Here is a 12,502-nt window from a genome sequence, read left to right on the forward strand (position 1 = left end):
ATCCCGCCTGACGATAATTAAGTTAAATTAATGGGTTTTATTTTAACCTTTTGTCAATAAATTTCCGGTCGATTTGCTAAGGATGGTGTGCCAGGAGCAATGATTCTACATTTTGATTCGATGTTATTGGTTTTTCGAAATGTGCCAATAAAATGGATTGGGATTTCACCCTTTGTCTTGTTCACTGGAACGAAATGGTTATGATGACTGGGACAAATTGAATCATAAATTATGCGTTGAACGACTACTGATTCGTGTGCTTTAATTCATACTAAGATACTTGACATGAAACAGACCACAATTGAATGTCACAATACAGAGCAAACCAATTTTCCAAGGATCCCACATGGATTCGCAAATCGATTCAACACAACAGGAATTCCATTAACAGCTAAGAGTTCCAATTTTCTTCTTACGAATCCAATTCTGTGAAGCAAAACAAAGTTTTATTGGAGTTCTGTCACACTACACGTCGTATCATATGCACCATACACAAGGTCCTGGAGGAAAGAACGCAAATACGCAAATGAGATCCTTTTGGAATGCATTAGAGAAATTCTTTCTCTCCATTTCTTGAAATAAATGTTGATGAAAGCACAAAGCAGAAAGACCAAAGTCTTACCAAACGTTTCTCGGAATCGAACGCTTGAGCGTATTTGTGTGAAGCGAGGAATGTAGTGAAAAATTTCTTTCTTGAAGAGATGTGGATACGATAAATAAACCCTACACGAAACTGCCACACACATGCAAACGGGCAAACCATAGCTAGTAAAAGACTCCCTTTCATACAGCGACATTAGAAGAATTTGTTTAAAAAATACAGTGTTCTCCCCACTTTGGCACGCGCCAGAGCACAGTTGGGGATTGCCCTCACATAATCATATTTCACGCCGATTTGAATGAGAAGAAGGAGAAGGAGGTTTGAGTCTGAAGGAACGGAGTCTCACCAAGCTGGAAAAATGTTGGTGATTGAAATTGAACAATGCAAAGCAAAAGCTGAAACCAAACTGTAAATAGACATGCCGAGTACAAACACGTGAATAGAATAGGGAAGAAATGGAAAAGAAAAAAAGGAAACAAATGATAAAACAGAAGAATGGAAGCTGGAACGAGATTTATGTCAGAATCAAGACGTATAAAAGTGCCACGGTTTTGCATCGGGCATGGAGCTCTCGAGAAGGAGAAATGTTTTACTTACATTCGGGAGCCCCAGACAGCAGAGTTGAGGCTAGAAAATGGAATGTTCCTTAGTTCCTTTCCGCTGTCATGATTGCTTTATATACCGTACGCGAAGATAGAAATGTACGTTTTGAGATGTCAAGGCTGTGGTATATTTCTCACACGTGAATGATAACAGTAGTACTTGCAATAGACATCTGAATATCTGACTCGCGCTATTTCTAATAGAATCTCTTCGTTGCGTTGTTAAAGTTATCGAAATTCATTTTAGTTACGTGTGACTACTATGCACAACCTCGGGTGCGATATTCATCAGACGACTCTTTAGTTAACTTTCTCACCGACAAAGTGCGTGTGAAGATTCCGTGTGTTCCAATAGACGTACAATCTTCCGCGTGGATTAAAGAGCCGAAGAGGTAGCTCTACTCGACTCCTATATCTCCAATAGTAACTTGAGAAAAGTAAAACTGAAAAGGGCAGACTCCTAAATAGGTAAACTATTTTGGTACCGTGAGGAATTTATGACGAACTTTGGATGTTTCCGAGATCAAGAAGGCGGATATCGGAATTGGGAATAAGTGGTTCAAGCATCACTGAGCCAGCTCGTTATTTAGGTTGAAATACATCTCGCTCTCTCAATCTCTGGTAGACTAAGTACATAAACTAGAGTTCAACAACATTATGGAGCGTTCGCTTAGAGTGTGAAATTGTTCGACTTGAAATCCCCTATGAATCATAGTCTCTGATTCTGGAGGCGTATAGCCAGCCGGAACAGATCTATCCGTTTATGGGAATTTCCTGTGCACTTCATCCTCGTCGGAATCAAGACGGAGAAATGTAAAACCAACAGGAACATCGTTGTTTTGGTACAGATTAATTGACTACCGGAAGATCCGAAGAGGCCGCCTCCCGGAGTGCAAAGAGCATTAGCACCCGGGACGGACGGCATATAAACAAGATTTGCTTTAAACGAAGCCAGGAAATCGTTCGCCTGATGTGATAATAGGACTGAGACTGCTACTAATCCGACGCCAGAGATGTAGAGCCGGGCGTGTAAGTGATTCAATGTTTGCCCAGCAATTACGAGATTCGGTAATACAAACATAAACATTACAGCGTAAGGGCATGAATCTCCCAGATCCATTAGAAGCCGGGAGTCGGCAAGGAGATTGATTTCAATTCGTTCGGATATGTTGCAGCGCTTTCCGTAGGTGGTGTTCGTAATCCTACTACGTGGCCCAGCAGGTTCCCAAAGAATGGATAAATGGTCTAGATAATTTCTCACACACTTCTCGCACACATTCTGAGCAGGAGCAATCTAGAATTGGACCTACAAGCATCAGGACAGGCATTAATGTTTTACTCATAGATTCATTTGTTCTGTAAGCGAACCAGATACGCATGAAGACCTTTGTTGTAGGAACATTTCGGAATCGATTTATCATTTGCCGATTTGATTCTGTTGCCATCGTTAACCAGACCGTTGCATTCTACAACCACCGAGTATTGCTTGGACGGTCCCATAAATAATACACAAAGCTTCATTCGGCTTGACATACACTTACTTCTTGATCCCGATATGAACCAAACCTATTTGAAAGAAAGGACGGTTTGAGTTGGAGAAGAGCCCTTCGGGTTCCTCGCAAAGGCATTTGCAATATTTATTTTTATTTGTCCAATATATTTTCAATCGGAAATGATGCGGAAAAAGCAAAAATCGATAGCAGCCAGGCATCGCAACATAAAGAGGAAAGGCCAACAAAATGACGGAAGAATTGCCAGGAAAAAGAAAACATCAAAATCGAAGACTTCCGCCTTGGGACCTCCCGTTAGTGTCTCTCTGTTTGTGAACAAAATATATATATTGACAATAACGAACACTAACCTTCAGTAGACCTGGCGAATGCAGTTAACGAGTTGCCTTCCAACTCCTGGAGCCTTCCAACTATCTGGGGTCCCTCAAAGATTTCGGAAGACCTGAACTCGCCCCAAAAGCGAAGGTTGATCCAATTCTAGCCAACGAAGTTGCAAAACGGAAAAGCAAAAAGTGCCAAGCGGTATCTTCGAATGTGGAACTGATGGGAAAAATGTCTGGTCCTAATGCTTCCTAGAACAGTGCCCCCTCCGACTATCGTTTTTTTCGGTTTGGTGGTCCTTCGTAGTAAACCACACTTCCTGGTTGGTGAGGCCGAAATCTTCAAACATTCCACTCGAGCTATGGACGGTCGGACTCGGGGATAGTTTCATAAACCGAGTGAATATTTTGACCACATAAATTATAAATATTTTTTCCAGACCTTAGCCAGAGACCTAATGGGCCTCTGCGATTTCTCTGGACCATGGGTTCTGCGGACACTGGCTTAAATTATTCATCAACTTTTCAAGAAAGAGTGAGAGTGACGATAATTTATTTCTCATCTCTTTTCAGTTCAAGCGTTTTCCTGTTATTGTTTTTTCTCCCGTTGCTTTGATTGTGTGATTCCTGGGTCTGCGCTGCTGCTGCATAAAAAAAAGTTAGCCACCGAAACGAAAAGTCCTTAACGTCTTTATCATAAATCCGACATGGCAGATGCATCGGTCTTCGTATCCCTTTTTATGGTCGACTTCGCCAAGCGGAATCCGAGATATTCGGGGCACCTTTTGGGTTCCTTGTCTTGTTTCAAGACACAACTTCGAAGGGTTTGGGACTCCTCGGTCGCGCCCCATGGTTTACCAACCTCCGCATAGGATCGTCTGGCTTTGATTTGTGAGATGTTCTTGAGCGAAGATTTATTGAAATATCAAATTATGAAAAATGAACCCAAATCCGTAAGCGATCACAGTTTCCAGCGAGGAAGCGATCATTTGCTCCGATCTACGTTGGTCATTGGAGTCGGGGTAACCTCTCGCAAGATCTTGATTCCGCCAGAAAACTAATGAGTAATTTATTCGAAGCATTATTTTTTTTTTTTGGTCCTCCTTGTGGCGTCTGCTCATATCTGCTGCGAGTCTTGTAAAGTGCACTTCAGACTCCTTAAAGAAGAGCCACGTCGCCCGCAGATATGTTAAGCGAGGCATGTACTGAGCACTCAGAGTCGTAGATTTATTACTGATAGCTTGAACAAACATTTGTTTATAAGTACGAAGCAAAAAAATAAACTTCAAACTGTTGTTTGATGCATGTTTCGTGTATGGACTTGTATGTTAAGAGAATCACTTACTGTGTCCTTACGACGCAGCACGAATAAAGACCAGATATGATTTGCAAATCAAACCTGGTAGATGAAGATGCAATTTGTAGCGTTCTTTCAACTTAAAGTGTAAAAGAAGCGAACTCCAATCGGTGATGAGATTAATAACATGATGCATATTATTTACAACACATTTACATCGATATTATATTTAAATCATCGACACTACTTTTTCGAATTTAATTGTGTGCATCTGAACCTGAGTTCCGCCTCCACGAAAGAAGCTGGCTGCTTATAGCTGCTGATGCTCGATGTCTCATTTTACTTTGAGCAGTTTGTTTCCCAGAAATGTCAAACATGTTCGGCACATTGTTTTTCCTTGTCAAACAGCGACAAAATTAATGCTCCACTTCTTGGCCGCCAAGAGCAGCAGCAAGTTAATTTGCGTTGTGAAGAATGGATCCAATTATACGCCAGCAAAGTCTGTCGCCTTTTGCTGCTACACGCCTCGTCAGAACATGGCCGTTCCATTCCGTTGCCGTCTGTTGCTTCCATTTTGCATAATCAAATCAACTCGTCAGAATCCATTAATTTGACGTATTGTTTCGCTGACGAATCAGGCCCAGCAGCAAAAGCAGTACAGGTTCTGCGGGGCCAATGGCAATAATGCGGGGCAATAAAAAAATCTGTTACTCGTGGCTTCCGCATTTGGAACGTGGCCAGGTCAAAAGTTGTATAAACAAAGGTGTCCATAATTCACCTAGACCTTTACGTTGAGCTAAATAAAATCGAGAAAAATCCTGTACGCCTACGCACGCACGACACGCATTAATGTTGCGACGCGTCGCGCGATTTATGAACGTCACAACAATGACCGTCGAACGATGATGCTTGTATACATTCGAAAAGTCGAAACATAGTATACGTCTCCGAGGAGAGAAAGTTTTCTTCACGCGAAGCTGTGGCTATCGGATTGGTCCATAAAAGACCAACCAGAGCCCTTCAAAACCGTAGGTTCCATTAATCACCGGTGCTGCCATTAAAAGTTCAAGCCGCCAAACCGCACGATAACTTTCGGGACACACAGAGAGTCAAATGAAATTCGCTCCAAAACAATTTATGACCCCGCAATACATCGGCGACGACGACGGCGTCAAGCGATGCAGCATGGTTCCCGATGTTCGCCTATCGAAAACTGACTGCCATAGGCTCTCCGCTGGTGGGCTGTGAAGAAATCCCGGTTCACGGGGAAATTTATCAAAAAATAGTTGAGGAAGAGAAAAAATCGAATCGATGTGTCTCATCAGCATCTTGCATCGGTCCCGAGAGCGCAGAGATCCGTGGATTTATGTGCACACAACACGGAAGAAGGCAGAATGAGTCAACGATGTGGCGTCTTGTGTGGCCTCGCTGTCTCCGGATATAGGCCCTAATCGGTTTATAAATGGTCTCCGATGGCGAAACACATGCCATGTCTTACCTGTGAAGATGGAGGTACCTGATGACGTAGACGGTGACTTCTCACTCAGCCGCATATACTGGAAGAAGTATTCTTCAGTCGGAACCGGGAAGTGAAATAAATGGCCGCCAAGTGACAGTGGGCAGAAAGGTTTGCCGAAATGTCAGAGATTTATGGTCTAGCTGATACGCTGTGCGCTGATTTGAGGCAAGACCGTAATTTATTGGATCTATTCCCCAAACGTACGTATCCAAAACATTGTAGCGTCCTGTCTTGCGTTGTCGTTGTTGACTTTGGGATGGTGCTTAGCAGAATTGCTTTATTGGCATTCTAAAACTCACATACCTTGCCAAAGTTTTACCAGAACTTACAGTTGAAACGACGGGTCGACAATGTTTCTATATAAGGATATAAGGAAAAAGACCTTCGGATTTTAAAAGTTTTAACAAAAATGGGTACGTTTACTGTTTACGTATATTTCTGTGTAGAAGCTACTTCTACCTGTTTGTGCAATCTTTCTACTTTCGGTCTGCCACATTGGAAAAAAGCATTCGCTGGCAACATGGGACGTTTACTCTTGTCCAACATCTTAATTATCCCAAAACACTTTCATTCTTCACTTTAGCTTCACCTTCACTACTTTGAGAGTAGTGTCAGGATTTTATCTCTCTATCTTACCCCTGTCGTTGACCTTGTACAACTGGCGATAATTAATCTGTCAATTAACCGTATCCTTTTCTCTTTTTTGTCTTTCTCTTTTGCAGGTAAGCATCATGGACCTTTTCGATCTCTGCCAGAGTCGTTAACCAAGAACCTGCTTCCGGTTGAGTGCTGGTTGCCACTTCCAAAGTCACGTAAAGTGCGAGAAAAAGTGCAGGAAACCCGAAAATATAACCACCAGATGCCCCTCACAGCGACGGCCACAACACGCCATATGAAGGACTGTGTTGAAATCTCTACCCTTGGGAGTGCAAACAGGATGATTTTTTCCGTCGGGCATAAATCAGATTAAGTAGTTAACCTCTTTTGGCCACTCTCGAAAAGTTCGAAATCAATTAGGCTTGAAATTTACGCTTTTTACGAGCTCCCGGGATCGTCCGCTTATGTCCCGTGTCACCGTTTCCCAGACACGATTACAGTTCGGCATAGGACAACAAAAGGTTTCAATGGTCAATACCTGGCCAACAAGCTCCCAACGCCCCGGAATGTCCTTTCACGGACCAAAGAGATGCTCCAAAAAGAAATGAAGCAGTAAAGTGCGTGTTTTTGTTACTCTGGCTTATCAAGCAAAAGTTTTTGTTTTGACTACCCTCGGGTGAAGTAACCGACACACAACGCCGGGGTCGGTTAACCAAGATAGTCCGAGGTACGAACGATCTGCCAATGGGCGGACACAAAACCCTAAGCTTACGGATACCTTTCATCATTAGCGTGTTGGGAGATAGGGCGTGTAAATGGTCCTGCTGTTGCAACGATCATCCCTGCCGTCGTCGTTGTTATCTAATTTATGAAGCCCTTCTGTCCCGTTTTGGAGCTGAACACGGCGTCAAACTTTTCCACCAACTCCCTAAACGCGCCTAATTTGGAACGTATTTCAAAGCACATTTTTATCCACATTAGGAGATAACCCTTCTTTTGCCCGCCGTAAATGCCGATGGCTTTGTACCTTTTTTTTGTGTCCTGTCAAAAAGCGATTACGGAGGCGGATGTCATAATTTGATTACTCAATCTGGACGCTTCGAATTTTAAAGCTTTCGATCTCGGTACCGGACCACATTGTTTGGTGAAATTAAATAGAGATGATGGAAGGTAGCCGCAGTGAAAGAATGCATCTAAACATGCCAATCCCGATCGAATCCAATGCAGTCAATGGTCTAAAATGTATTGCCCGAATCTGATGCCCAAACCAATCGCGACAAATCCCCTTAGTTTCTTTTCCATTTCTTTTAGTTTTTTTAACTTAGTCCCGTTGGCAGTCTCCAAAACTTTTGTGTCACTCTCCGAACCGCGCTGTGTCACTGTTTGTCAAATCTGTCACTTTGGTTGATCTTCCGTAAATCCGAAGGTCCGGTTTTTCTTGTTTTGATCATTCCTTCTACACACAGCCCGAGTGCGTCCCTAGTATTTCGAGTCGGATTTCAGAAACAAACGTCTACGCCCTCTCTACAAAGTCGGAACCTGCCGGGTCGTTACGTAAAACCTCAAAACATTAATCTAATCTCGGTGATGATTTTTCCCTCTGGTAGATGGTTTGGACGTTAAGCACACGTTCGCGGTCGGAAGGGGTTACTCGGCGTCTCTGCCTTTAACACATCTGTCGGCATAACTTTGAAAACCGAGCAGGTTGTTAAACGAAATAATTAACAAGGTCCATAGAACGTGGTCGACGCGGCAGGTTCATAAAAGCCCCAGTTACTGGGCGGCGTGTTGCAATCCGAAGCCGACGACGGGTAGACGTTTCAATCCCTGTCTCGCTCCGTAACACGAGCATTCTGCCAAAGTCCGTTGGGAGTTCTTGGTCGCAGCGAAAAACAGATGCAGCATCAACTTCTGATTCTATGACATACACCATGCGCCTAGTTTGCGGCGATGCTGACATTCTATTTTCGTAACAACGTTTGGACCATATTTGTTTAACCAGAATGCCCGACGTTTTTCTAGTGACAATGCATCAGTAGCAGGGCATCATAAGGCGATTGTGTATCGATGACTCTCCATACGGCCATGCTCTTCTTAGGCGACTTAAAAACGTCCACTTTTTTCCACTTACTAACAGCAGGAAAAACCAGCCCAGTAGGGGCACTAGGAGGCCCCAACGTTCGAAGGATGAATGGAAATTATCTTAATTAGTTGTGCAAACATAGAGGCTAATTATCACGTTCCTCTTTTAGGCGAGCCTCTGCTACTGACTCTTGGAGTCGCCAAACGCAAGGCAGATAGACCGTGGTAATGAACAAGGGAGATGAAATAATGGACGCTTGGCTGTGACGTCGAATGATTATTGTTTTTTGTGTGTTTCCTTAAAAGCCTTGCTGCGTCGTCTTTTGCTGAAGCCGTCACCCGTCAGTGCCCTAAAGATAAAGATACTAATTAAACCAACTTTGGTAGTGATAGTAATAGAGTCACTTAGAGCAGTTTATGTTTATCACTTAGCAAAACAGTAATGAATTAAAACAAAAGTTCGTAGTACATTTTAGCACCGTTTGAAGCTCCACAACAGTACAAATAAATGACGCTAGAAAATGTTTTCTAAATTCTACATCAACCTCAAAAGATTGAATGATCATCAACATTGTTTAACGAAAAATGTAATGAAAATTCTTATGAATGAACTTATGGACTATGAATAGCGAATCTGAACGAACTAAAATACTTTGGGAAATATTCTTGTAAAAATGATTCAATTTGTTAAAGGTTTGAATTTGTCCAACCATTGACTATTTGAAAAGCTTGAAGTGGCACCCGACAAATGAAACCACGATCAGAGGATTCCGATTAACCACCCTTAAATTCCAGTAACAGAATACATTTCGCCTTCGACGAACATCGCACCGCCTGCGAACGTGTTCGACAAAGCGTCTGACAAATCATGGCAATTCAGTGGCGCAGAGCAGTCTCCTGGATAACCACGTACCGGCAATCTCTGCCAACCCATCATCAATCTGCCTCAGCATTGCGGTTTAATTAAACGCTCGAAATATTCTCCAGCGTCAGCTAAATTACCAATTTAGTTGGTCTCTGGTTCCGTCCGTCACCTACGTTAGACAGCTCTCAGAAGAATCCACTTCCATCGAGCAATACCAAATAATAACGTGTATCCATTCCATTTCCGGATTCTCTGTGCCATATGACCTTCTTTTTCGCTCTCGGTTTCGTCTTCTCGCCACAAACGCAAACCACCGGTTTGGTGTTACACAAATCGACAGTTTCCTGTACAGTGATATGCTGCAGACCTACCCCTGTCGCCACCTTGCACGACGAGCCTTATGATATCTGTAAACATACATAATTACATGCTCGTCTCAACGCCACCCCCGGTGTGTACATCATCATTGCGAGCCACCAGACCCACCGTCAACAGCAAGTCTGCTTCTTGGCTCGACACTCGTTTGCCCCATAGGAGGCGGAAAATGAATGTGCTTTCCGTGTTTGCTGTTCCAACCTCTATCTTGGGAGATGCTGTGATATACTAGCCTAGCATTCGCTCTTGGAAGATACTCTACACACGCTGGGACGCTCTTCGGGGGCCCAACACGGAAAACCATGTCTTATGGAGAGACAGAAAACCGTATCGAACGAGGGGATGTCTTGTCTGCTAGGTTCGGTCTGGATTCGACCTTTGCCCTCAGAACCACCCAAACCAGCTACTATCGGACGCTTTGAGGGTGCTTCAGCTTACAAATATTGCTACCAATTTGCTATCGTTAATGGACAGAGTTTTGCAGTGAAGACCTAAGGGATATCTTAAAGCTAGAGGATAATTCAGTCAGAAGGTCCAAACTTGGAGCGATGTCTCATTCTCGGAACAAAATCCAATAAGGCCGGTTCAAAATGGAATAGGAAAAATATTATTTTGATCTTTGACTGCGTTTGCTAGTTTTCCAACCTAACCCTCATCAAACTCTGTTGAAAGGTATGCTTTCAAAGTCTAAGCACCTGCATACGCCAACACCATGTTATATGTTGGGTGATAGTGAAGTGGGTGATTATAAATTCTAATCAGGATCTGTTGTTAGCACACCGGCCCATTGATGGGGATCGATAGCCAGCCCAGTCATTCACACCACGTCCTGACATGGCGCTCCTGGCTGCAACGTGGAGTTAACATGTGTTTGCCGATGTGTTGGTTTGCATGTTGCCACGTTGCCGACCCACGGGAAAGGCCTTTTGGAAGCCACGCGGGTCCCATGAACTCTGGGGCCATTTATTAGCCGCCATTAGCATCGAACATCGAGCAGTGCAGTGCACTGTGTCACACGGCCAGTGTGCATAAACCGTGACAGAAACACATAAACGCCCGACCAGCGTGGCCAGCCTCGCAACACGTTATCAGCTCATCAAATTCCATTTTCAGTTAATTTATGAACCCATTCCCAGCCCGACTTCATTGTTAGTGTGTTGTTGGTCCGCCCTCCACGAAGCTTTTGATCAGAGGATTTGATGATCATCATCATCCGCGACGTCGTCGTCGTCGTTGTCGCGGATCTAATATGCATCCAACATGCATATGCGGCACCTGTCACTATCGGTTGCCCAATTGACGCAACCACCGTCGCCTGTTTGACAGGATGATGCGAAAAATTGCATTCCAGGACTATTTGCTTCAACGACGACAAGCGGAATATGCTAATTCATTTTGGCATTGCTTAGGCGGTCACGAACCTTCCCGGTCGGTCGGGTTGCATTGACGAGCAACACGCCGTGGGGGGCATTTTTGATAAAATGTCAAAAAACATAACGAACCGTGGCGAATGACAATGATGGGGAATTTGGCACTTTATCGTGGTCGCACTTCACCGTTGATAGGTCTATAATAAGATGTCGCGTGTCCAGCGTGTGGCAGTGAAGTCATGTTTGATTTGCATACCTAATATGATTTTCGGTCCCACTTGCTTGACATGACCGGGCATGCTTTTGATTGTTTATAGATAAGATTTTTTGACATATGTTTGATTAGGTTTTTCGACGATTTTGATCACGGAACCGCAAACATATTTTGTTACACTTTATGCGCGTGGAGGCTGGACGATCGTCAAGACCGGTTGATAAAGGCCAAGCGTACAAAATCACGTAACATGTGGAAATAAAATTGAAAACAATCGTGTCAACAATGAATAATAAACAATTTTTATCGAAGAGCCAAGAAAACTATGCGAAGGGTAAACATAATATGCAGAAAAATTAATATTAATAAGGAAGTAGGAAAAGAAAACTTAATTAAAACTATGATAAAATATAAACAAAAAGTAGTACGAAAATGGAAAAAAATGGAAATAGTAGTTCAATCATAGCGATTTAAAAGTAATAAGAAGGAACTTCGAAAGTATTTTAGCCTTCGCCTTTTAATCAAGTTGAATACACTTTTCACAAATGAATCTTACCCCGAAGCTTAAATGTGCCATAATCCAGAAAGAGAGAAAAATCCTCGAAACGCATAAGTAACGATGGTTAATGCGTAAAATGAACCCCAAAAAGGGATGCTGCATGTAAAGCGCAATAAAATCAAATAAAGCCCTTTAAAATAAAGAACGCGCCAGAAACATGAAAGCGAGCGAAACCACCGTCAGCTGCGAAAACCCTCACGCCGATGATGACGCCTATCATTACCGTCACCGGGGGATAATATTGCTGAGCCAGCAACCGAAAGAGGCACACACTTCAATCGGTTTTATAATTTCCAATCTGACACGGAAATCTGCTTACTCTCCGCAACTCTCCGCACTAATGCGTGGCCCGTTACCATACACGACATTCGCATTATCCTTTCATTGCCTCCCATTCATCGCCACACACACGCACGGTGTACCGCAACTGTCAAGTGGGGACAAATGGCAAGGACTTCCGCCGAGGGACCGCTGCCGCCACCGAGAGCCCACTCGAGAATTCAATCGCCACACATTTTCGGGTCCGCCCGGTGCCATTTTTCTCACCCGGTGCTTTTTTCGAGTTCCCCTGAGCTCGACATGCATGCACT

Source organism: Anopheles cruzii, chromosome 3, assembly GCF_943734635.1.
Source record: "Anopheles cruzii chromosome 3, idAnoCruzAS_RS32_06, whole genome shotgun sequence".
Classification (NCBI taxonomy): domain Eukaryota; kingdom Metazoa; phylum Arthropoda; class Insecta; order Diptera; family Culicidae; genus Anopheles; species Anopheles cruzii.